This window comes from Melopsittacus undulatus, chromosome 7 (genome assembly GCF_012275295.1).
Source record: "Melopsittacus undulatus isolate bMelUnd1 chromosome 7, bMelUnd1.mat.Z, whole genome shotgun sequence".
NCBI lineage: Eukaryota > Metazoa > Chordata > Aves > Psittaciformes > Psittaculidae > Melopsittacus > Melopsittacus undulatus.
In genome coordinates this window covers 49,721,756-49,745,142 of record NC_047533.1, presented here as the reverse complement: position 1 = coordinate 49,745,142, position 23,387 = coordinate 49,721,756, and the positions used below count along the sequence as shown (strand labels likewise).

Below are 23,387 nucleotides of genomic sequence, written 5' to 3'. Positions count from 1 at the left end.
CTCTCCAGCCAGCCCTCATGGTAACAACCTGCCATTCTCTGCAGCGGTGATGGTTAAACATCTGGTCATAAATTGCCAGTGCTGCAGGATTTGAATTGTAACTATTTATTCTAGCTGGAAAAGGGAGGCAGAAATGGTTTACTGCATCTAAGCCCAACTCTACTGGTACGGCAGTTTTTGTTACAGCATCATCACTTGGCACCTAGGCTAAACTGGCCAACAAACCCATTTTTAGTTGAAGTAATGTTTGTAGTGAATTAGCCAGTACTTATGTGACTGACTCTAACATGGGTCACTGAACTTCACCCAGCTTTTCCTTACAAAACAGAGTGAAGTATGACCTAGAAGTCTGGAGTTACATGTACAGTTGTACATCAGTTGCAGCACAGAAGACAATGCAAAGTACTTTACTTACAAGCTCATCAGGGCCAACCTCATGGTTTCACTTAGTATCATAACATACCCCAACCAGGGCACCAAAGAGGTCCTTGCGCAATGCGTTTAGGCAGTGCATTGGCACAAATGATAAATAACAAGAAAATACAAAGAAAAACCAAATCCCTGTTTTCACATGCCCTGCTGCAATTCTGCTTGCTCAGCCAGGAGAGCTAGAAATGCAGATTTAATCAGCAGAAAAAGACTTCAGCCAGCTGATGAGGTTTGCTGTGGCTTCTCATCACTTGGCACACACACTGCATAGAGCAAGGAAGCTGTTTCAAGTAGCACTTACAAATACATACTTTGAGACCAAGACTAATAGCACACTGAATAAGCTACTTACTTCTCATGTTTAAGGACTGTAATGCACTGAAGCCCAGGGGAATTTCACCACAGGTCTTAAGGCCATTGCATTTGGCCCTCGTCCCCTCAGGTGACAACTGGACTGCCCCTACCATTTGGGGAGGCACAGACAAACACCATGTTCCACTTGTCTTTTACTTTTTTATCTTGGTTTTGTCTATTTTATGCATTATTAAAGTGGCAGAAATAGTTCGGAGAATGCACTTGAAAGAAATTGAAATTCATGAAGATAAACATCTGACTTCTTATCCTAAACTTCAGAAAACAAAAGCATTTCTCTGTGTCCTAGCACAGATTATATTTGAGGTTTGGCATTGTGGGGGTTTTTTTGCTTATTTTTTTAATATTTCCCTCTTCCACATAACTCATAAAATCACAGAATGGTTTGGATCGGAAGCGGCCTTACAGCTCATGAAGTTCCACCCCTCCTGCCATGGGCAAGGACACCTTCCACTAGACCAGATTGCTCAAAGCCCCATCCAGCCTGGCCTTGAACACTTCCAAGAATGGGCAGACACAATTTCTTCAGGCAACCTATGCCAGTGCCTCACCACCCTCTTAGTAAAGAACTTCCTCCTAATATCTCACCTAAATCTGCCTTCTGGCAGTTTAAAACCATTCTCCTTTGTCCTGTCACTACCTGCCCTTGTAAAAAGTCCCTCTCCAGATTTCTTGTAAGTCTCCTTTAGCTACTGGAAGGCTGCTGTAAGGTCACCCCTGAGCCTTCTCCAGGCTGAACAAGCCCAATCCTCTCAACCTGTTCTCATACTTGTCTAAGATGAAATCTGCATGGCTATTTTTAATGAACTTTCTCCAGCAGCACTTACCAAACTGCCAGACTCTTATCCCTGAGCAGCTAATATCAAACTCACTGGAAGTCTATGATCCTAATGTATAGGTATAAAGACTCTCATAAGCACCACATTTTACAAGTAGCTGTTATGGACCTACACAATTCCTGACTGCTATCCAAGCCCAGACTATGTGCTCACTCTAACCACGGTCTCACGTATATCTATTCCTGAACATATTATATATTCACACATATGACATCTGTAATTTGATCTTACATTAAAATGTGGTTTTAGGAGGTATTTTTAACAGAAGTCACCATTTCAGGGCTTTTAACTTCACAGGAGGTTTATTTTTTTGCTTCTACTCCATTCAAACAGTGCCAAGGATCAATCTTCCATTGCTTATATTAAAAGTTGTTAACTTTTCATCTGAAATTTATGTTTAAGATTCTTAAACTATGAAGCAATGAAAGGTATATTTGCAAAAACACAGAATTCTTGCAAACAAAACTGCTCCACTGAGTCACTTATACTTTCCTTAAATGTATCCTTTGTAAAATTTTGGGCCAGAGGCAGTGTATTCAGTTTTGGTGCAAACCATCTGTCCTGGGTTCAGCAGTGGCAGTCATTTTTCTCCTTCTTAGTAGCTGGTGCAGTGCTGTGGTTTTGACTTTCAGCCTGGGAACAGCACTGATAACATTGATGGTTTTAGTTGTTGCTAAGTCATGTTTACTCTGACCAAGGACTTTGTGATTCTCATGCTCTGCCAGGGAGGAGGGGAAGATGGGAAAAAGCAGAGACAGCACACCTGACCCAAACTAGCCAAACAGGTATTCCATACCACAGCGCATCATGCCCGGGATATAGAACTGGGGCCAGTTACCTGGAAGTTCTAGTTCACTGCTCACCCTATTATTGGTGATAGAAGTAGTGGTTTGTGTTACACCTTAGTTACTGGACTGCTCTTTTCTCAACCTGTGGGAGCCACATTCTTTCGATTCTCCTCCCCATCCCTCCGGGAGCTGGGGGGGGAGTGAGAGAGAGACTGTGTGGTCTGATTTATGGCTGGGCTTAAACAATGACACCATCACATGCACACTAGGTATTACTTACGAACTTGCAGCAACAGCAGCATCTTAGAAAAGGACACAACTAGTGCTAGGACATCAGATGTCCTTTAATTCTACTTCACGCACAAACCCAACAGCCATCTACTTAACACACATATTCCAACTTTACTACAGTCTTCACCTTTTTAAGTTCCTGACAGACATTACTTTCTCACAGAACATTACTGAAGGTTGTAGGAAGAAATAGAGAGAGATTCTCTCAAATTTTATGCTGCCTGTAAGCAATAAACTTATTACTGTTCTTCTGATATAGCTAGGCCATGACAACACTCCTGTTCAGTATTATTTTTGGCTTGGGTCACAGCATTACTTGTATGCTGCCTATTTTTACATGCTTATTAGGATCATGAACTAAGGAAGAAAATAATTTCCTCAGCGGAAGCCTTCAAAATTGGAGACTGTTCTCAGAGTTAAAACTGCAGCTTTTATGAATCCTTCTTAAATTTAAATCTTATGCTGGGGAATGGAAAACAGAGGGATAAACTTGGCCACCACTTAGTTAAAAACCTCAGTTCAAAGATGCCAGTTCATCTCCCACCAGATATCACATTTCATCTGTTCATTTAGGGAAAGCGGGCAAATGACTGTAAGATTTAGCATCCCCTCATGTCTACATTTAACTAATAGGTATCAAGAAGGCACCACACTTTAGAGATCACAAAAAAATTACATTCTGATATGCAATCATTATGCCTGCGCAAATGAAAACGTTTTATGGTAGCATTTGTTTTTCTTCCTTCAGCACCATCCCTCACAGCATACTACAGTTCTGCTGGAATCAAGTTCAGATTTCCTGCTAGCTTCAGCAGAAGGACAATCAGGCTGGACAGAAGTTGTAATGGGTAAAAAAACTACTGTAACTTGCATAGAGGAAAGTATGACAGTCAGTAGCGATCAATAGCTGCTATCCTGGAAGATGGAGCACTCTAGAAGTCTTCAGAGATTGTCTCTCTGATTCTGTGGTGCTTTCCTTTATTTTATTCAATACCTTTCAGATACAGCTCTGTATGTGTTCAAATCTAACTGGCAGCATCTTTACAAAACTTACACTGCCATTTTAATATTAGAGCTACCTTTTTAGCTTTCTACAAAAAAAAAATCTTACATATTTATTATGGAAAATGAAGGTAAAATAGAACATGCATAAATTCTATGCCAAAGAATACAAGTCTTATTTGGACTTCATAAGTTTAGGAAGTGGTTCAAGAACAGCCTATCTGAGTGAAAATGTGATCTTTGCAATGCTGCTAAAGCCAGCAAGACTAGTTCTTGGGTGGAATATTGTCATTTTGTTAGATTTATACTTACTGCATTTTTTTTAACTAATAAAATTATTTTTTGGGTATTATATTAGAATTATTTTTTGTTTTCTTGTGCTTTACTTAGATTCATTTATAAATCTTTCATTTCCTGACTATCAACATGACAGGAAAGCATGACAGGAGGTGCTACCAGTGCTACTAGCAACTTACACTAGTTCACAGAGAATATGCAATACAAGAAAGTATACAGAAGCTACCCTTCTCTGTATTTAACATGCTATAATTCAGAATATAAATTGCCATATTGACACAATTTGTTCCAAGGATTATGAATCTCTGCTGTAGAACTAGCTGCTGTTGCACTACCTATGTACAAGTATTACCAAATCCCAAATATCTCAGGTATTTTCTACAGTACAATGGATTACATTTTTATTGCAGAGTTGAAATAGATCAAGGAGATTCTGATGGTAAAGGCATAATCACTTATTTTCAGGAGTGCAGGACTGCTCCTTCTGTGCATCAGAGGAGACAGGCACTGAGAGAACATAAAGACTGAAACAGCATCGGGACCAAAAGGCAATATTTGTTGTGTGGTTCAGGCCAGCTTTCACCAAGTACTTGCATTTCCCCTACCAAACAGGGCAACACAACCTCTGTTGATGCTGACAATGAAGAATTTGGTCCGAGCTCTTTCAGTTTTTTTATGAAATAAAGGGACACCTTTGGAGGACTGTAGAGACTAAGGAACACTTGACTTTGCTGGGTCCTCATTGCTTCTTCTCCCATGTCACTGGCAAAAACGTAATACAACAAAAACTCATGGATAGAAAGAAGTTAAGATAAACCTGGCAGGACTCACCTACCATGGACTTGCCAGGGTCAGATAAGTACAAGCCCAGAAGACACTAGTAATTACTGTCTCAAAGCTGACGCCAGTCATTAGGCACAACTAACTAGACAGCTGGAGCACCTCTCCTATGAAGACAGGTTGAGAGAGTTGGGCTTGTTCAGCCTGGAGAAGAGAAGGCTCAGGGGTGACCTCAGGGGTGGCCTTCTGGTACCTAAAGGGGACCTACAAGAAATCTGGAGAGGGAATTTTTACAGAGCATGTAGTGATAGGACAAGGGGAAACGGCTTTAAACTGACAGAGGGGAGATTTAAATTAGATACGAGTTAGAAGTTCTGGCACAGGTTGCCCAGAAAAGTGCTGGATGTCCCATCCCTGGAAGTGTTCAAGGCCAGGTTGGATGGGGCTTTGAGCAATCTGGTCTACTGGAAGGTGTCCCTGTCCATGGCAGGAGGGGTGGAACTAGATGAACTGAGAACTTTGGCTGTTTCAGCCATATAGCAATTACTCTTTCTTTGTTAGCTGTGAAATAAATAACCAAACCAAGAAATCTACATCCATCTTAACCAAGCTAATAACAAGAAAACATACAGCTATGTTTGGAAGCTCATTAGCAAAAAGCACAGACATACAGACATTCCCCTACACAAAACCTCTTTCACCAGCATCAGATACAGAATACTTTCTACATTTGTCACCTTTCAGGTCTGAGTTTCCAGCACATTCCTTGTTATATGCAATTAGCCCCATGCCAAGGTTTGGTACATTTCGTAATAAACCCCTGACCACATTTGCTTCAGGCTTGGCAGCTCTGGAAAGGCTCTATTCATGGGGGCAGCAGCAAGCCACAGGACACACCACACCACACAACTCACTTGCAGAATTCCAGCACACTACAGATTTCAACAAGCCATCCCCTCCCTCCTCCTCTCAAACAGCCTGACATATGACTGTGATTAAGTAGGATACAAAAAAGCTCCAATCGATTTTTCTCTTTTTCATCCTTCACCTCCCTCTTCCCACCTCTTTTCCCTTCAGACAAGCCCCACACCCCAAGAAAACCCTCCCTTTTCAAACAGCACTGCATGTTAGGTAGGAATCCTTATTTTTAATTCTTTTTTTTGCCAGTATTTAAAACACTAACCATCTGTTACTTGCAGGGAGGCTGTCTCTCCTTCTCAGATTTCTTCAGCTTTGGAGCACTAACCTCACAGCAGAGCATAAGGATAGCTCTAGGCTGGGAAAGCTCTCTGTGAGGCACCTGAGAACAATAGCAAAGGCAACCATTGGCCATGGGGCCACGTCTTCACAGACAATGCAAAGAGGAAAAAAAACTGTGTTTTCAGCATTCAGACAGCTAAAATGACAAAAAGGGAGCTGGGAGAGGGACCATGAAGACATGCAAGCCACAGAGTATGAGTGGGAAAACAGTTATCTCCATAGCATGCATAATGGATTTCTCTTTGCACTCTACAGTGGGTCACGCTTACTGGCAACACTGGGATAATCCTCTTTTTTGGCATTCAAAAATCCATTCAGAGGAAAGCGGAGCCCTGGGTAAAGAGGCTTCATCATAGTTATAGTAGCAACACTGCAACTAGGCCTCAAATATGCTTTTCTTTGAATGAAGAAAAGGTGAAATACCTCAGATAACTCAGTATTATTATATCTTTCATAGAAGAGAACCCCAGCTGTTACACTAGTACATATTTCAATGTGGGTTACTCCTATGACACCTTCCAGCAGTGCCAAAGCACCTCTGCACGTGCTTCAATCCTCCTTTCAGCTCCAGGCACACACTCCCCAAGCCTTGTCTTTTCTCTTTTGCCTTTCTGTTTAAGGAACTGCCACAGAAATAACTGGGACACTGCCAAGCTGTAACACCTCCACTCTTCCTTGTAATGCAAAAGATGGACAAAATGACATTTGGAGGGCATAAGCTAAGCTCCAAAGTAGAGCTGTAGCTCAAGGGTACAGTCAAGAATCAAGAGACAGCATGCAAAAGGTCATGTTGCACTAACAGGACAGGTTTTCCGCAGGTCTGATTTTTCCTGGAGTCCCTCCTTTTAGGATGTATCCTTCCCACAGAACCTTCGGTCTGCCAGAAGGGTGTTCACACCAAAGCCTTATCCAAATTACAATACACCCTTTCAACATGATAAAGCATAAATTCATGCTGCAGCTGACTACAGCCAAAGGCAAAATCTAATGAGAAACTAAAAGAGAAATTAAACCAGGAGTGTATCTAATTACTATCTTTGCCTTGTTAATCTACCATTTACCTTGCCAAAACACTAAACTAAATATGCATCCTAATTTTATGTCCTCACTTTGCTTGCCTGGAGCCACTGAATACCAGAATCCATTTTCTTCTTTCTCAATCCATCTTTTACTGAATCCAAGACCTATGAAACAGTAGAACAGCTGCCTATGGCATGGTGAAGTCAGACAACACTCCTTGTCAAGCCATAGCAGCTACAGAATGTATTTAATTCATCTGAAGACAAGTCAAACCTGCCCGACACTTTTAAAGCTATGTACCTTGTGCCTAATCTCCTTTCAAAAAGCTGAGTTCACCTTCTGCTAAAGTAGTATCTGTTCATGCAGCCTAGCTCAGTTTCCTACAATGACACAGTTTCATTCATAACTAACTTTCAGAGAACTCGATTACGCAGCATCACATCATGTTTCCAAGGTTGCTATTTACCTGAACACAAAGCACTGCGGCAGCAGGATCAAAAGCTGTAAAAATTGAATTATTATTTAATAAAACAACAATGCTAAATTTACACACTGCCTTGAAAGATCTTTCAGGCGTTCTTACACAGCTCTCTCCCAACCACTCCATGACTGTGTACACACAGTCCCAGAACAGAACAGCGCTTAAGCATCCCCAGAAGCCCTTTGCAAGTACAGAGGTGGGTATATGAAGTTCTACCATGTTACTAAAGATAGCCAGCACACACAGGCTGTTCTTTTGTTAATAAGAGTGAGAAAAACTGGAACTGGAGTTTCTGCAGCCTGCTCTTATGACCAGCCATTAGTCTTGCTTTTAAATTTACCAAACCTTTCAGAAACAGCAGAGAAGCATAGATATTATACATGAGTATGAATGGTACCAGCCCTACTCAGAAGCAAAAAAGCTTGACATTCCCTGAAAGTCCAATCCATCTGTTTTTATAAATACATACACTTAACTTTAATCTAAGCACTATTTACAAAAATACATACAGACATAAAAGAGCATAATAAATTAATAGCTCACAAGAGGCAACAGTGACTAATGACAGATCTTACTCTCCTTCCCAAAGCACTGGCTCAAGGGAGCACAGCAGATAAAATTACCTAAGTTGACTTGCTGTGTTTCTGTTAAACCAAAACTTTGGTGTATCCTGAACTGTCTGTGTGATGTTTCCCAGCTGGAAGACATAAGCTTTCCTAAACAATTCAGGACTTCAACGTGACCTTACAGCCGTCATCTTCTCTCATACAGCCAAAGGATATGCTTGTTAGTTTATATAGAGGGTATCTTATCCATCAAATTCTCCTGCCTGAGCGCCAGTATTGCCTACTTGTGGCAGCACTGTCAATAGAGCTTGCAAAAACCTCCCCAGAAACCTGACTCCTGGCCATGGACAGCAAGTCAGTAAAATTGTAATACGCAGTTCTGCAAAACACTGCATGGGTAATTACTTCATGAGAGAAATGGTCCAACCCAGACAAATATGTTCTATAAACTGTTTCAAAGCCACACGCTTGTCCTGTATTTCTTCTCTTCAATGAAAATTGTCACCAGTGGTTATTTGATGCTGCCAAATTTCTACCCATAAATGATGGCTGTTACCTGACTCAGAGCTGTGAGTTCACACGCAAAACAAGACAATACTTTGAAATTCTTGACACTGCTGCAGCTGCATGTAAAAGTCAATTCGATACCTTATTTTCAGGATATTTATTGGTGTAAACATAGTGGATAGCACGCTATAAAAGTGAGAAGTGAAAGTGCCATTTCTTCTCCAACCCAGATAAAACCAATTGGCATTCACCAGAGCTTTTCACCTCCCACATCTTGTGTTGCAGGGATCACTTTCTGAAATCTGTATAGGCTTTTCTATTCACTTTATCCTGGACTGTAATGTAATTATACGTAGAAGAACAGCATACGTGCATCTGCACCTGTGACTGAAACATAACAATTGTTTTGTCTTCTCGCAATTTTCTTTTTTTCCTTCATAAATTACATTTTCCAACACATTTCCCGGTGATCTTAGAGCTGAACAGTTTATTTTCATTATCCTGCTTTCCACTTCAACAAACTTATCAACCCCATGTCTACTAAAACCCCACAAGTTGACCAAACTTTGAAAACATTAACAAATACTTAAAATGAAATTAAACCAAACAACACAACTTTTAACCCTTTGTTAATAAGAGTTCCTCATGTGAAATATTACCGCACCATCATGTGCTCCGATGGTGCAATTCCACAAACATTTACTCCAATAAGGCCAGTACTCTCTGCCCCGTAACAATCTTATGACATTTCCGTCATTCACCACACTCAGCTACATGTTCCTTAGTCAGGTTCACCAGGGCACTAGTTATGCTGATAAAACAGAGAAGGATCCTGTCTGATAAATTCCCACTTAAAAATAGCATTATTCTACCTTATAGCATGACTCCAATTTATGAAAAACGGTTACATCATGGCAAGGAAGAGCACAAGCTTTGGGAGGAAAGGCTGGGGGAAAGGAGAGGTGAAAGCAGCCTGTTGTGAAAAATCCTCTTTGCAACAGGAGGGAAAAGAAATCTCCTCAAACTGTACCCTGACAACTAGCAGCTTTCAGACAACAGCCAAATTTACTTCAATACATCTCAAATATTTAGTAATATTAAATTATTAATATATTAATATTTAGCACATAGTAATAATAATGGTAAGCTGTGGTTCACTGAGATGGTAACTTCAGTTTCTGGGCACTCAGTATCTAAAAAGGAAACAAAAGCTCATGACAAAAAAAAAAAAAAGATGAACTGGTACCAAACCATTCTGCTGATACAAATAAATTTTAAAAATTTTCCTGAAAGTAATTTTATCTTGGTAGATTTTATGCCAGATCAGGTATCCTCCTCCTTCCTGCAGCTGGTACAAGGCAGCTATAAATACCTCAGCGTGCGCTCCTGCCAGGCTGACACAAACATGAGCAAGTTCTCACATCTGATCTGCGTCAAATCCATATGGCTAGGGCATACTACAGCACACGGATGTAGTGACAAATAACCCTGTGAGGCTGTGATCATCAATAGCAGGCACTGTTGAACTCTTCAAAACACCCAGGGCTCAGGCATCAATATCTGGGATCAACACCATGACTTTCATAATATATTACAATAGGATTTTCAGCTGTAATATTGATTTGTTCTTATTCGAGCAGATATAATTGAATAAAATGATGTTTCTAATAATTACTGAAAATTCTTTTAAAAAAAATCTTATCACACACAATCAAAATCTTTTGGCAAATTTTAAAGTCTCAGATCTGATGGGAAGCTTCCAATTTACTTCAGTAGGGTATGGATTGGGCCTTTGATCTTCTACCTGGAGCTGAATCAACTCCAGATTAGACTTGACAAAATCCTGCCAACTCTACCATGTCACCTCATAACAAACTGTGCTTTTTAACTTAAGCTATCTGAAAGTTGGAGCTTTTGATGACTGCTTGCAATTACATTTTCATTTCCCTTCGTCAACTATGCACACAAGTGCTGTAAATCTCTATCATTTTAAATGAGGTCTTCATGGTAATTTTGGCAGCCAAACAGGAGCATGCATCATGTTTAAAGTACTGTAGGATCCTTTTTTTCTTTGCCTCTGCTCTTCACCCCCCCCCCCCCCCCCCCCCCCCCCCCTTTTAATCTTTTGGACTCAGATCAGTCTCAAACAAATCCATTGCTCACCTATCTCCGATGACATTTTAATTATAGCTTTTACCTACACATAGGCTAATGGAGGAAAACCAAGGAGAAAGTTCTTCAAGTATGCATTCAGATAGAGAGGCTTTACTGAGAATTTATTTTGTACTGCTTAACTTGATATTAATGTGATACCTATAAATATTGCTAAATGCAACAGAAAAAGGGCCTTTACAATAAACTTTATGGATTGTCGAAAGTTTTTGTTTGAAGCTTTATTTGCAATGTATAAGCATTTAAAATCCAAACATGATTTCATAATTCACAGTGTTATGGAAACAACTTCCCAAATCTCCGCATCTGCTGTCTCTATTGTTTAAGAGCATTTTTATTCTCTCAAGCATTCCTGCAATGTGTATGTGTGTATATACATATTCCCAGAACTAGAAATTCTCACAGGAATACCCGGTGACTTTATTTATTTATGTATTTTTCTTTGAGCCTTCAACAAATTTATTCTTCCCCAGTCATTCCAGTGACTCTCATAAAAGATGTTCCTTAGGCGGTCTTTATATGCAAAGCCTCATTAGCAATATTTATATTTGTAAAAATGTTTTAAGAGCACAGAAGGATGGACATGCAAAAAGTGAAGCTGAATTCCAACACTCTGCAGCTAAATGAAACAAGAAAAGAATGTCTGCTTACCACCCTGAGGATCTCTCCTTGTGGTAACACATTTGCTAAGGTACTTCTTTCCTTTTCCTTTGTAGTACTAGTGTTTAGTGCAATCCTTCATGTGTCTATAAACACTAGAGATACATGTCGAATAACAGCATTCATAGGTTACTCATGTTTGTTGGTGTTTTAGATATGTATGCTTTAAGAAAATTTATATCAACTGCTGAAACCCTGAGGTTAAAACCAGTTTCTTTCAGCTTTGACAAAACAAGTGACACTTTCTTTTGTTACAGCTTTGCAATATTCATTGCACTTAGTTTTGTCCTGTTTTGAATGATAATCATAAACATAGCTAGCTAAATGCAGCTGGGAAACTACTGAAGTAAAAAAGGTAGGAATCACCTATTACATCTGCTTTTCATAACAGTGGGCTACAAAGACTATATGGAACATCCATTTCCATTCATCTAACCCAATATTCTGAAAAAGGAAGCCCAACATCAAACCTCAAAAACTGCAAGGTATCTTAGAGGCATAAGAAAGGAAATGAAAATGAAATAGGAAAACACAGGCTGCAGATAATGTACAGAAAATTAAATATGTAGACAAAATATTTCATTATAAAGCATGAAATACAGTATCATACAGGAAGCAAGTACATAAGTACTCAAGTTTGATAACTATTTAAGATGAAATACTAATTAGAAAATTAAGACGTTTGAGGATGTTGATGTCCCATTATCAAGAACATTCTTAGGTAGGAAGTGATGAAACAGAGCATCTACATTAAACACTTCACAGAAGACCTACGTGTCACACATATTGCAACAAAACCAGAAAAGCAGAACCTTTTAATAACTGGAACTGTAAAAATATATTTCTAACATACAGCCATATAAACTAACAGAAAAAGCATGGAGTAATATAGTAGAGGAGAACTCTACCACTGGTGCTCAGCCACCCACTGCCATCAATGGATCCCTTTCTGGTGACCTTGGTGAGACATAGAGGAGGATATACCACATGTAAGCCCTTTAAGCCCTTGACACATAAAGTTTTCCAACTTTGGAGGCAATTTTGAAACCTGCACTCAACAAATTAAAACACACATTTTCTGATGGGAAATGTAAATATGAAGGCATACCTATTAGAGCAGGAAGCAATGAGAGAAATGACTTGTGCTTTTGACCAAACAAAAGGGCTTGGAATTACAGTTTTAGGCTGTGCTGGGAACCTGATGACCAGCATTAAATCCCTGCAGATCAGTACATAGTAAGTTTAAGCAGAAATCTGACCTGAGTGCTATCAATAATTCCCTTCCTCATGCCACTAAGATCTTTTCTCATCAGGGCTGTATTTCTCCATTCAAGTTAACAACCTGATTTTTCACTGAAGCTATGAATCTGGTACATTTTACAAAACCAATGCCCATAAGATGTTAAAAATTTTACCTAGGATTCACTGAAAAGCACTTCAAAATATCCTAAATACATTTTAAGATATTCCATAAAGCCTAAAAAACTCCTTAAATAAGTGTGAATTCTCCAGACTGGAAGACTAAAATATATTTTTCTAACTGAGAAAACAACTGAGTCACTCACAAAATACTGATGTCTGGTTTACATCAGAAATATCATGGAAATTGACGGGAAGGTCTAGTACCTAAAAGGACAATTTTCTACAAGTTTTTGAGGTTCTCATCATCTTGACTTCCTAACCAGACTATCCGACTTTGAGCAGGGCTTCGAATTTTAAAAGCCTATATGAAGTTATAGTCCTATTATCTTTATCAAAAAATTGGTGCTGGATTTTTGTAGGCCTTTTGATAATACAGTAGAGATTTATATATTAACATTAGCATAAGCATTATGCTTCAGATGTAGCTAAATAACTTATTCCAGTAGCAGGGTGCTTGAACCTAAAACATGACATATTGCCTGATTAAGGATTATTTATTCAATCCTATAAACTTACATGGGAAATGTAAAAAGTCTGGTTGCTACCTAGCTGTATTTAAAAATCTTACGAAGAGTGTACAAAAAGCTTGATATCTGCACTTTGTACATGTAAATCAGACATAATAAACAGAACAACTGGTATAACAACCACACAGAAATCACGAGTCCCCTTTCTCCCCCCTGCAAAGTTGGTACTTGTCTCAAAAACCAGAAAACAAAGTACTGCTTACAGAAAGGCAAATATAGGTTGATTTAAACACCACCTTAAAGAAGAGAAGTAGGCTGCAACTCACCTTTGACAGCACATTACAGCCATGCTGGAGTTGTTTGTTTAATCTTTCCCAGGAAAAGAAGCAAAGAGCAACCAGCCAATAAAGCTCACTGCTTTCAGAAAGCACAATGTTTTTGAGAGCTGTTTGCCAGCTGTAAGTTGTATTGCTATTACTCACACTGTTTTTCAAGAAATTGAAACATCGTATCATACATTGTATAGGACCCAAAAGCTGTGGGGCACTTACCTTCTGTCACTGTCAAATATTTATTTCCTCTTGGGTCATGCCAAAATAACCATCAGAGAACTCATGAGTCACATCATATGTGAACTTGCTCATTAACTGCTGAGAACCTCACCATTTCTAACCACCTCTTTATGGACTTCTATACAGGCTAATATTACAACCTTGACTTTAACCTATTTCTACATGGTGCCCTTTCCACGTAGCATATTTGTAATATCTCAGGATCAGTCCCTCCTCCAGCAGCATCTTACACAAGCATGAGTTGCTCTCCATTCCTCAAGTCTGAACAACTGACTTTTTTCCTGGAATTTCAACTAAATTAATGACTAACACCAGCACCACCAAAACAACCTTCCCACCCTTCGGTTCCTTCATATTACTCTTAAGGACAGTCATAAAGCCACAAAGAAGGAGACAGAACACTCAATGGCTTTTAAACAAATACTTCCACATTTAAAACATGTGTGTGTTTGCAAAAGCTCTAAGCCTCTATTGCTCAAACCACTTGTGGTTTCTCAGCACTTCTTTTTTGAATGATTGTGTCTTTATAAAATAAACATGTTTGAGATTAAATTACTTCTGTGTCTGTTGGGAATAATTACAAAATTAGCTTGTTCTAATTTACACTTGTGGGTTTTAAAAACATAACCAAATACCATAGCAAGTCTCCTGGTGAAACCAAAGCCTGGCACGTCAAACATAGTTTAGATCACTGCACACAGACTTTGATTTTCTCAGTGGAGCAGTCTGATCTCTACAGCAGTCTTACTCTGCTGGTTTTGTCTCCTAATTCTCCGAGTAAGTATTCCCATTTGTAGGTCTCCAGAGATATTCTTATTCATTCAACATGCCAAGAGGTTGGGCAATATATTATACAAATACTTCAACTCCAGACACAGAGCTGTGATTATCGAAATGTGGTATCTTCATGCATAATTTCAGTACTTTGCAATATGTTGTTCAGCCATAACACATATAGGAGTTTTGGCTGCTGAATATCTCAGCACCTCAAATATGATGGAGGGATGTGCTACAGTTCCAACTATATTACCTAGGAATGCATTTAAGGCCCAACTAGCAGTATTCCAGAGAGCAACATGATTTATTTTAACTGTGTCCCTCAGTCCCACTGATTTCAGGGATCTAAATGATAGTTTTCCAGGAAGAGAAATTATCACATTATCACAACACTTCTATTGTATTACACTGGCACAGGACATTACATTTTTGTGCATTAGGTAGTCACGAGTGCACATAATCGTTTCCAGGGAACTGCAGTGATGAATTATTTCCAAAGTGTTTTCTGCTATTCTGCTAGATGACACTGGTTGATGTAGTCAATATTTTAATACTAATATGCCAGGATTCAGTTAAAATAGTCTCAGTCAGTAACAGGCAACTCTGGTAGATCAAAATCTTACTTAGCATCTTCCTCTTTTCCTCTGGACTTGGCACCCAACACCTTTTCAGCAGTGGACTTGCAACTCCATATATTCGCAAGATCATAGAAATCATAAAATCATAGACCAGTATGATTTCTAAAGGACCTTCAAAGGTCATCTAGTCCAACTCTCCTGCAATGAGCAACGACATCTTCATCTAGATGTGTATTTATAATTAAAATTATTCATTTCATATGATGACATAGGTTTCTTTCCACTCTAAGTGGCTAGAACAACTTCTGTTAGGCATCCTACAGCTTGTCTTTTTATCCAGGGCCATGGGAGATGCAAACTGTGCTTTCTGTACAAAGATTAGGTGGGTTTAGGTTCTGTGTTTACATCCTGCTTTTGATCCCTCATGGCTGCAAAGGATACATTAGGGTACCCTAACCCTGTCCTTGCCACCACGACTTATTTCACCTTATTTTCATCTTTTCATAAATGCCTGAACAAGTTTATTTTTTCCTGTAATCACAACACAGCTAATATCTTTAGCAAGCAACTTCTCCATGCATAGTCTGTGGTTTCAGACTTGTTCTACATTTTCCCAGCACTGATAATTCTCTTTCCTCTCTTTTTTTTTTTTTTGGCTTTTGTTTAGTTTTTTTACCACTTCTGCTTCTTCTTACCCTCCAATATGAATATCTCAATAGAATCTCATTCCCCACCTGCCTCAGACTTCAGTCCTGCAAGGTCTAGTAATAAATCATACCATCCACCGCTTTGCTCTCTCTTCCTCCCTTACTCTCTCAGAGATAGACTGGCCTGTTCCAGCCTGACTTCTCAAATCCCACACCTCACCTATTGGCAGGGGATTACACCACCCAACTGCCTACAAGCTTCATGTACTCCTTCACTGAATCCTGTTGCTGCCACCTCACTAGATCAGATTAAACATTCTGTCTTCATATGAGTACTGGTGATGAGACACAATTTGTTGATGAATAGGTTTTGTCTTCCTGAGCCATCTCCTGCCTTCCACAATACTTCCGGCATCCCTACTCTGGGTATCTCTGTATTTATTACACATACACATACATGTGTGTATATATATATATATATATATATATATATATATATGCATATATATGAAAAGATGTATATACTATATACAGACTATTTATAGATGCATGTATGTATATAGAACACACATATATATATAACTATATTCTATATGTATGCAGAACAAACACACCAGACACATGCATTTAAGTGACTGTGCAGGGTGCAAAGCATCACAGCCTACACTGCCACTTTTAACATCCTCCATTGCTGTATTTTTCCAGTGCATTCTTGTGAGTGGATTAATTCTCTAACCCAATATAAAAGTCAATAGTAAACATTGTATTTAAAAGCCTGAACTACACATGGGGTATTTTACCAGTGTGGTTTTCACAGTGTATTTGAGTTTTCCTTCTGGTTATTCTAAATAATGAGTAACTTGTACCACTCAGTTTAGCAATATCCACTCCTCCCCCAATCTCCCTCTTCTGTGCTAATAGCCTTTTAGACACAAAGGAAAATCAGCTGCAGTGTGAGGAAGAAGTGTATTATAACCAGTTACACATTCCCCAGCATTTATATTTTATTGTACTCACCTTTCCAAACATAAAATAACATACTAGTAACCTGAAATGGACTATTCTGTTAGAAATACAAAATCAGAGGTAACAAGATATTCCTTTGCATAATTTTCTACACAAATCAGCCTTGCTCTATTGATATTTATCCTATATTATAACATGCAACTAAGTCATACATGGATAAGCTAAAAATTGTAAGAACAGTTACTGAAGTTCCCAGTTCCAAAACACTGTACACTCCACCAACTCAGGAATTCACTGCCAGCTACATAGAGTACTACAAGCCTAAATGCCACTGAGTTCTCCTCTTTTGATGAAAGAACTACAGTAAATCTTTCCAACTGCAGTTGCTGTCTGTTTCAGAGGCCTGGTTTTATACTTTGATCATTAGATTAAAATCAATTAGTGGAAATATCCAAAATAAACAAGGCAAGACAATGTCCAATTTCCTGGACAGTTAACCTCCCCCAGCAAACCAAACATATCAGCAGTCTGAAAGCTCTGTTCATATTTAAGGAAAACAGCAACCCTGTTCCTTGCTTCATTTGTGATATAATGCTTCTTCCTGCATTTTTTTTCCAAAAACATCGCAAAGCAGGTCAAGATCCTTTAAGACAAATATTATTACTGGGGACAGCATTTGCTTTCTGACACAGGTCTCTGTTCCAGGAGAAGACTGAGGAGAATACACGTGCTTCTGTTATAAACCAGAAAAATACAAAGAGTGTTTCTGCCCCAAGGGGTTCATGATCTTAAAAAAAAGGGTCAGGGAAGAAAGAATCGAGACGCACATAGGGAGGACTGTTGGGTTTGGACTTGAACTATGTTGTGAGGAAAAATATTACACTGTTCGTCATAACTGGGAAAAAAGATGAAGGAAAGCTGAAGGACAGTTTCTGGCTTTCCTCTCCCAAGGACCTAAGTTTTCTGGCCTATGACATTAACTCGTGTGCTTGCAGCCCAGAAAGTCAACCTTATCCTAGGCTGCATCAAAAGGAGTGTGACCAGCAGGTCCAGGGAGGTGATCCTGCCCCTCTACTCTGCTCTAGTGAGACCTCACTTGCAGTATTGTGTGCAGTTCTGGTGTCCTCAGCATAAAAAGGACATGGAACTGTTAGAACAAGTCCAGAGGAGGGCCACGAGGATGATCAGGGGACTGGAGCACCTCCCATATGAAGACAGGCTGAGAAAGTTGGGGCTGTTCAGCCTGAAGAAGAGAAGGCTGCGTGGAGACCTCATAGCAGCCTTCCAGTATCTGAAGGGGGCCTATACGGACACTGGAGAGGAACTCTTCACTAGGGACTGTAGTGATAGGACAAAGGGTAACAGGTTAAAACTTAAACAGGGGAAGTTTAGATTGGATATAAGGAAGAAGTTCTTTACTGTAAGGGTGGTGAGGCACTGGAATGGGTTGCCCAGGGAAGTTGTGAATGCTCCATCCCTGGCGGTGTCCAAGGCCAGGTTGGACAGAGCCTTGGGTGGCATGGTTTAGTGTGAGGTGTCCCTGCCCATGGCAGGGGGTTGGAACTAGATGATCTTAAGGTTCTTTCCAACCCTAACTATTCTATGATTTTATGATTAACTCACATCTCTCCTGGGAGAAAGCAGAGCTGAACTGGCAGCCTGACGGCATCCTCATTTCTCAAAGCATTCATTCTACACTCACACACAATTTACAGACTTACATTTTCAGTGTACAATACAGATGCATATAATATTGAAAACACGGCTATGTCAATACTTAAGGGCAGTCTTTTTGGAGCAGACTGTACGTAGGAGGCAAGGAACACTTAACATTTTTATTCATGAAGCCTGGAGCCATTGCAGGGGTACTTAAGCTGAAGAAGCAGTTATGATACAGGGAAGCATCAGAGCTCCCAAACCATAATTTCCTTTCAGTGATACCATTAAATGATGCTGCCTATATAACACAACAACAGTACCTCCCACAAAAGTGGGTATAAACTTTCCTCCCACAGTTACATGTGAGCACCGATTCAACACAGACAGAAACTGAACTTGTCACAGATTACATATGTGAATTTCTGTCATTAAGTGCAATTCTTAAACTCTGCTGAGTACTGATAAGTTTACATATGAACTCTGAGCATTTCTACTCCCACAAAGTAACAAAGAGCAAGCGAAGTGCTGCTGCTCTGTCTGTGCATCCATGGTGAACCACACACCCCAGAGACCTCAGACATACTGATTTTTTCTAAATAAAGGAATACAGCAAGTCAGAGCTAGCCTATTACATATGTCACTGAGCAAGGCTTCACATATGTACAAGAAGCATGAAGTAATCTCTAAGGAGGAATAGCTTGCTCACAATGTTCAGAAAATGCAAGAGCTGTTTCATCAGAGGACAGGCAACTGAATCTTACAAGGAGAGGAAGAAAATTATGTACCTCTACACAACAAATTAACACAGTAGGCGCAGTACTATTAAATATTTAAGGCTATTACTTTAAATGAGTTCTCCAGTGCAGGGGAAGAAAGGAAAAAAAGAAAAAAAATTAGACTTAATTAGATCCCAGTAAATTCTCATTTCCTTCATCATGGGATTTGCCAGAATGAGATTAAGCTCAGGCCATATTAATTTATCTGTAAATTATTATTAATACATTTTCATGTATGTCAGCATAGCAACTTTTCCCTCTTCATCTTTAGCAATCTAACACTGGAACACATTCCTTCAGTAAGTGTTTACAAGTCCTCCAGCAGATGTACTATTTCAGCAGGAAAATTTCTTTCTCCTTTCAGGATGGATTGAGAATTCATCCAACAGCAATGTAACCTTTGAGATTATACATGCTGACTGAAAAAATAAAATAAAAGTGGGGGGGGGGGGGAGGGGGGAAGAAAAGAATGTCCAACTCCTTCTGATGGTGGTTTGCAATAAAACAAAGGTTTTAGGAATAAAATGGCAAGATGGACACTGCCAGATCCCCACAGATGTGATCAACAAGATAACAGCAATGTCTCCACCAACTAATAAGAAAGAAACACAAGGTTTCTTGGGTGCTGTGGGGTTCTGGAGAACACACATCCCAAACTACAGCTCGATTGTAAGCCAACTTGATTGTAAGCCCCCTCTATCATGTGACCCAGAAGAAAAACGATTTTAAATGGGGCCCTGAGCAACAACAAGCCTTTGAGCAAATTGAACAAGAGATAGTTCATGCAGTGGCCCTTGGACCAGTCCGGACCAGCCTAGATGTAAAAAATGTACTGTACACTGCAGCTGGGGAGAATGGTCCTACCTGGAGCCTCTGGCAGAAAACTCCAGGGGAGACTCGAGGTCGACCCCTCAGCTTTTGGAGTCAGGGATACAAAGGATCTGAGGCCAGCTATACCCCAACTGAGAAAGAGATACTGGCAGCCTATGAAGGGGTTCGAGCTGCCTCAGAAGTGATTGGCACTGAAGCACAGCTCCTCCTGGCACCCCGCTTGCCCGTCCTGGCTGGATGTTAAAAGGCGGGGTCTCCTCTACACATCATGCAATCGATGTTACATGGACTAAGCGTGCTGCACTGATTACACAACGAGCTCAAATAGGAAATCCCAGTCATCCGTGAATTCTAGAAGTCATCATGGACTGGCCAGAGGGCAAAGATTTTGGAATGTCACCAGAGAAGGAGGTGATGTGTGCTGAAGAGGCCCCACCATATAATAAACTGTCAGAAAGTGAAAAGCAGTACGCCTTGTTTACTGATGGGTCCTGTTGTATAGCAGAAAAGCATCGGAGATGGAAGGCAGCCGTATGGAGTCCTTGATGACAAGCTGCAGAAACTGCTGAAGGAGAGGGTGAATTGAGTCAGTTTCCCGAGGTGAAAGCCATCCAGCTGGCCCTGGACATTGCTGAATGAGAAAGTGGGCAGTACTTTATACTAACTCATGGATGGTGGCAAACACCCTGTGGGGGTGGTTGCAGCAATGCAAGCAGAGCAACTGGCAACGCAGAGGTAAACCCCTCTGGACTACAGCACTGTGGTAAGATATCACTGCCCAGGTGCAGAACCCAGTTGTTAAGGTAGATGCTAATCATAAAGTTAAGGAATGATATCTTGTGTATATGTACCAAAAACAGAAAAGGTGACAATGTAGTGGAAAGCATGTGACCTGGGCATGATGTAAATGGTATAAAATAAAGAGAGGATACTGTTCTGGTTTCAGCTGGGATAGAGTTAACTTTCTTCCTACTAGCTCACGAGGTGCTGTGCTTTGGCTTTAGTCTGAAAATAATGCTGATAAACACACCAGTGTTCTAGCTGTTGCCAAGTAGCCTTACCCTGATCAAGGACTTTTCAGTCTCTCCTCCTCTGCCAATGAGTTGCTGCATGAGAAGCTGGGAGGGAGCACAGCCAGGACAGCCAACCCAAACTAGCCAAAGGGGTATTCAATACCGCAACTTGTCATGCTCAGTCTATAAACTAGGGGGAGTTGGCCAGGAGGTGGCCAATCACCATCTGGGGACAGGCTAGGCATCAGTCAGTAGGTGGACACACAGATGGTCAATCTGCTGCACACATGGTAAATGTTAACCCAGATCAACCACATTCTTTTGCAGTTGTCACATCAAACTACCTACAAACAGTTTCCAAAATCTGCCAAATGAAAATAAGGAAAGACAGTGCTGTGTTGATTTCGGCATTAAAAATTGCAATGAAAATTTCAACACTGAGTTGCGTGATATACCCTTAAATGTTTCTTGCAGGTTTTAACACTCTGCGTAATTTATAAAACATCGGACCTTTTAGAAGAACATGAAGCAAGAGTCATTGGGGAAAACATGCCTCTGAGAAGACTTCCAGAATTTAATCGCTTCTCTGTCTCCTACTTCTGGCAAGAAAAAGTAAACAGGTATTTACCACTTAATTTTGAATATGTATCTCAAATAAAATAGGTCCCAGGATCCTTTTCTTGTCACATCAAACCTTCGCATTCTCATGCACCAATGCAGAACAGTAATAACAGCACCAGACCTATACGTTTTCTTTTGAGAAGTGGCATAAACAGAACTCTACTGTTTTTAAGAGCTCTCGACGAGTGTGCACAAGTGTGATGGAGTGAACTTGAGCAGGCAAGCTCAACGGCATATGGACAATGTCACAAGTTCTAGCAGTAGAACAAATTGCTACCCACTTCATCATGCTGATCCACAGGTACTTGCTTATCTTCAGAGCCTTTACTGATACCTGCAGTGGAATTACACATTCCATTCCCAATACAAGTTATGTTATCACATACTGAACTTACTACAAGCATAGAAGTTGAAAAAAAAAATAACCCAAACTAAACAAACCCTCCATGGACAAACTTTGTCTGAGCTCCTAACAGTGAACAGTGTCTTATCTTTATCAACAGATGCTGTCTTACCTTTATCACGAAAAGCTGAAATGTCCCTTTCTCCTATTCAGCTCCCAAGAACAAAAGAAACGAACTCCACCCTGTGGGCAAAGAACATTTTTTCAATGATCAGTGATATTCTAATAGAAGGTTTGAATCATTATGAAATAATACAGACCTTTCAATTCTGGTGTGATACTTGGGTAAAAATAGAATGGTATCTGGAAAAAAGCTCACTGATGGCATACAGATACATATTTACTACATCACTTTAACAAATAACATAATAAATGCTCATATGAACTGCAGACAGTGAAATATTCAACAATACTATTTTATAAGGAAAATTACGTTATTATTTATTAGGTCAGCTTGCAAGAGACAATGCCAGTATTGCAACCCATTGTGCAATCTTCAGCCATACAGCTTTCCTTTACATCTTAAGAGAGGCCACAGAAGAATGAAATAACAATACATATTAACTAAAAATAATTCATATATTTTATAGACTAAGGATCATCACTCCTCCCTGTTGTACCAACCACATGAACCCAAACACTTCCATGGGAATAGAACAAGATTTGTGTGGCAACAGATGTTACAAGTCTTAGGGTGAGATCAACAGTCTCATAAGCAGCAGAGAAATTGAGATTCATTTATTCCACAACGTAGCCGTAACAGCTCTACTGAAGTTCTCAGCAAGAGCGGTTTCAGTCAGCTGCACAGGACTAAAGACAAGCCAGAAACATAACCATACCAGCTTGAATCAAAAGAGAAAAAGAAGATGGAGAAACAGCTATACTAGCATGATGAGGATGAACACATTACAGGTTTGTGCAGTGAAGAAAAGCAATTTCATGTGTTGAACAAAAGGCACAAGAGCACAGACACAAGGAGAAATAGGAGGACCAGAGCTTTTACTTCTTTGTTCTTTAATTAACTACTCCATTATCACACTAGAATGTGAAGCAGAAATTATTCATTTAGACGGCTTCCCTAAAATCTTTACAATCATAGATTTACTTCAGTTGGAAAGCACCTTTAAGATCATCAAGTCTGACCATAAATGTCACCGCTTATCTTATCTGAAGTAGTTTTACACATATCAA

The 23,387-nt window shown here is 39.8% G+C and overlaps 1 long non-coding RNA gene across 1 annotated transcript in view; it reads right to left on the bottom strand.

Moving 5' to 3' along the window:
* LOC115946434 (uncharacterized) overlaps nucleotides 1–22,360 on the bottom strand; it is a 50,032-nt gene extending 27,672 nt beyond the window's left edge. The window contains exon 1 of the long non-coding RNA XR_004080513.2: nucleotides 22,309–22,360. This is a non-coding gene — a long non-coding RNA (uncharacterized lncRNA). The remainder of the gene's footprint in view (nucleotides 1–22,308) is intronic.
* Between the last annotated feature and the right edge of the window lie 1,027 nt (nucleotides 22,361–23,387).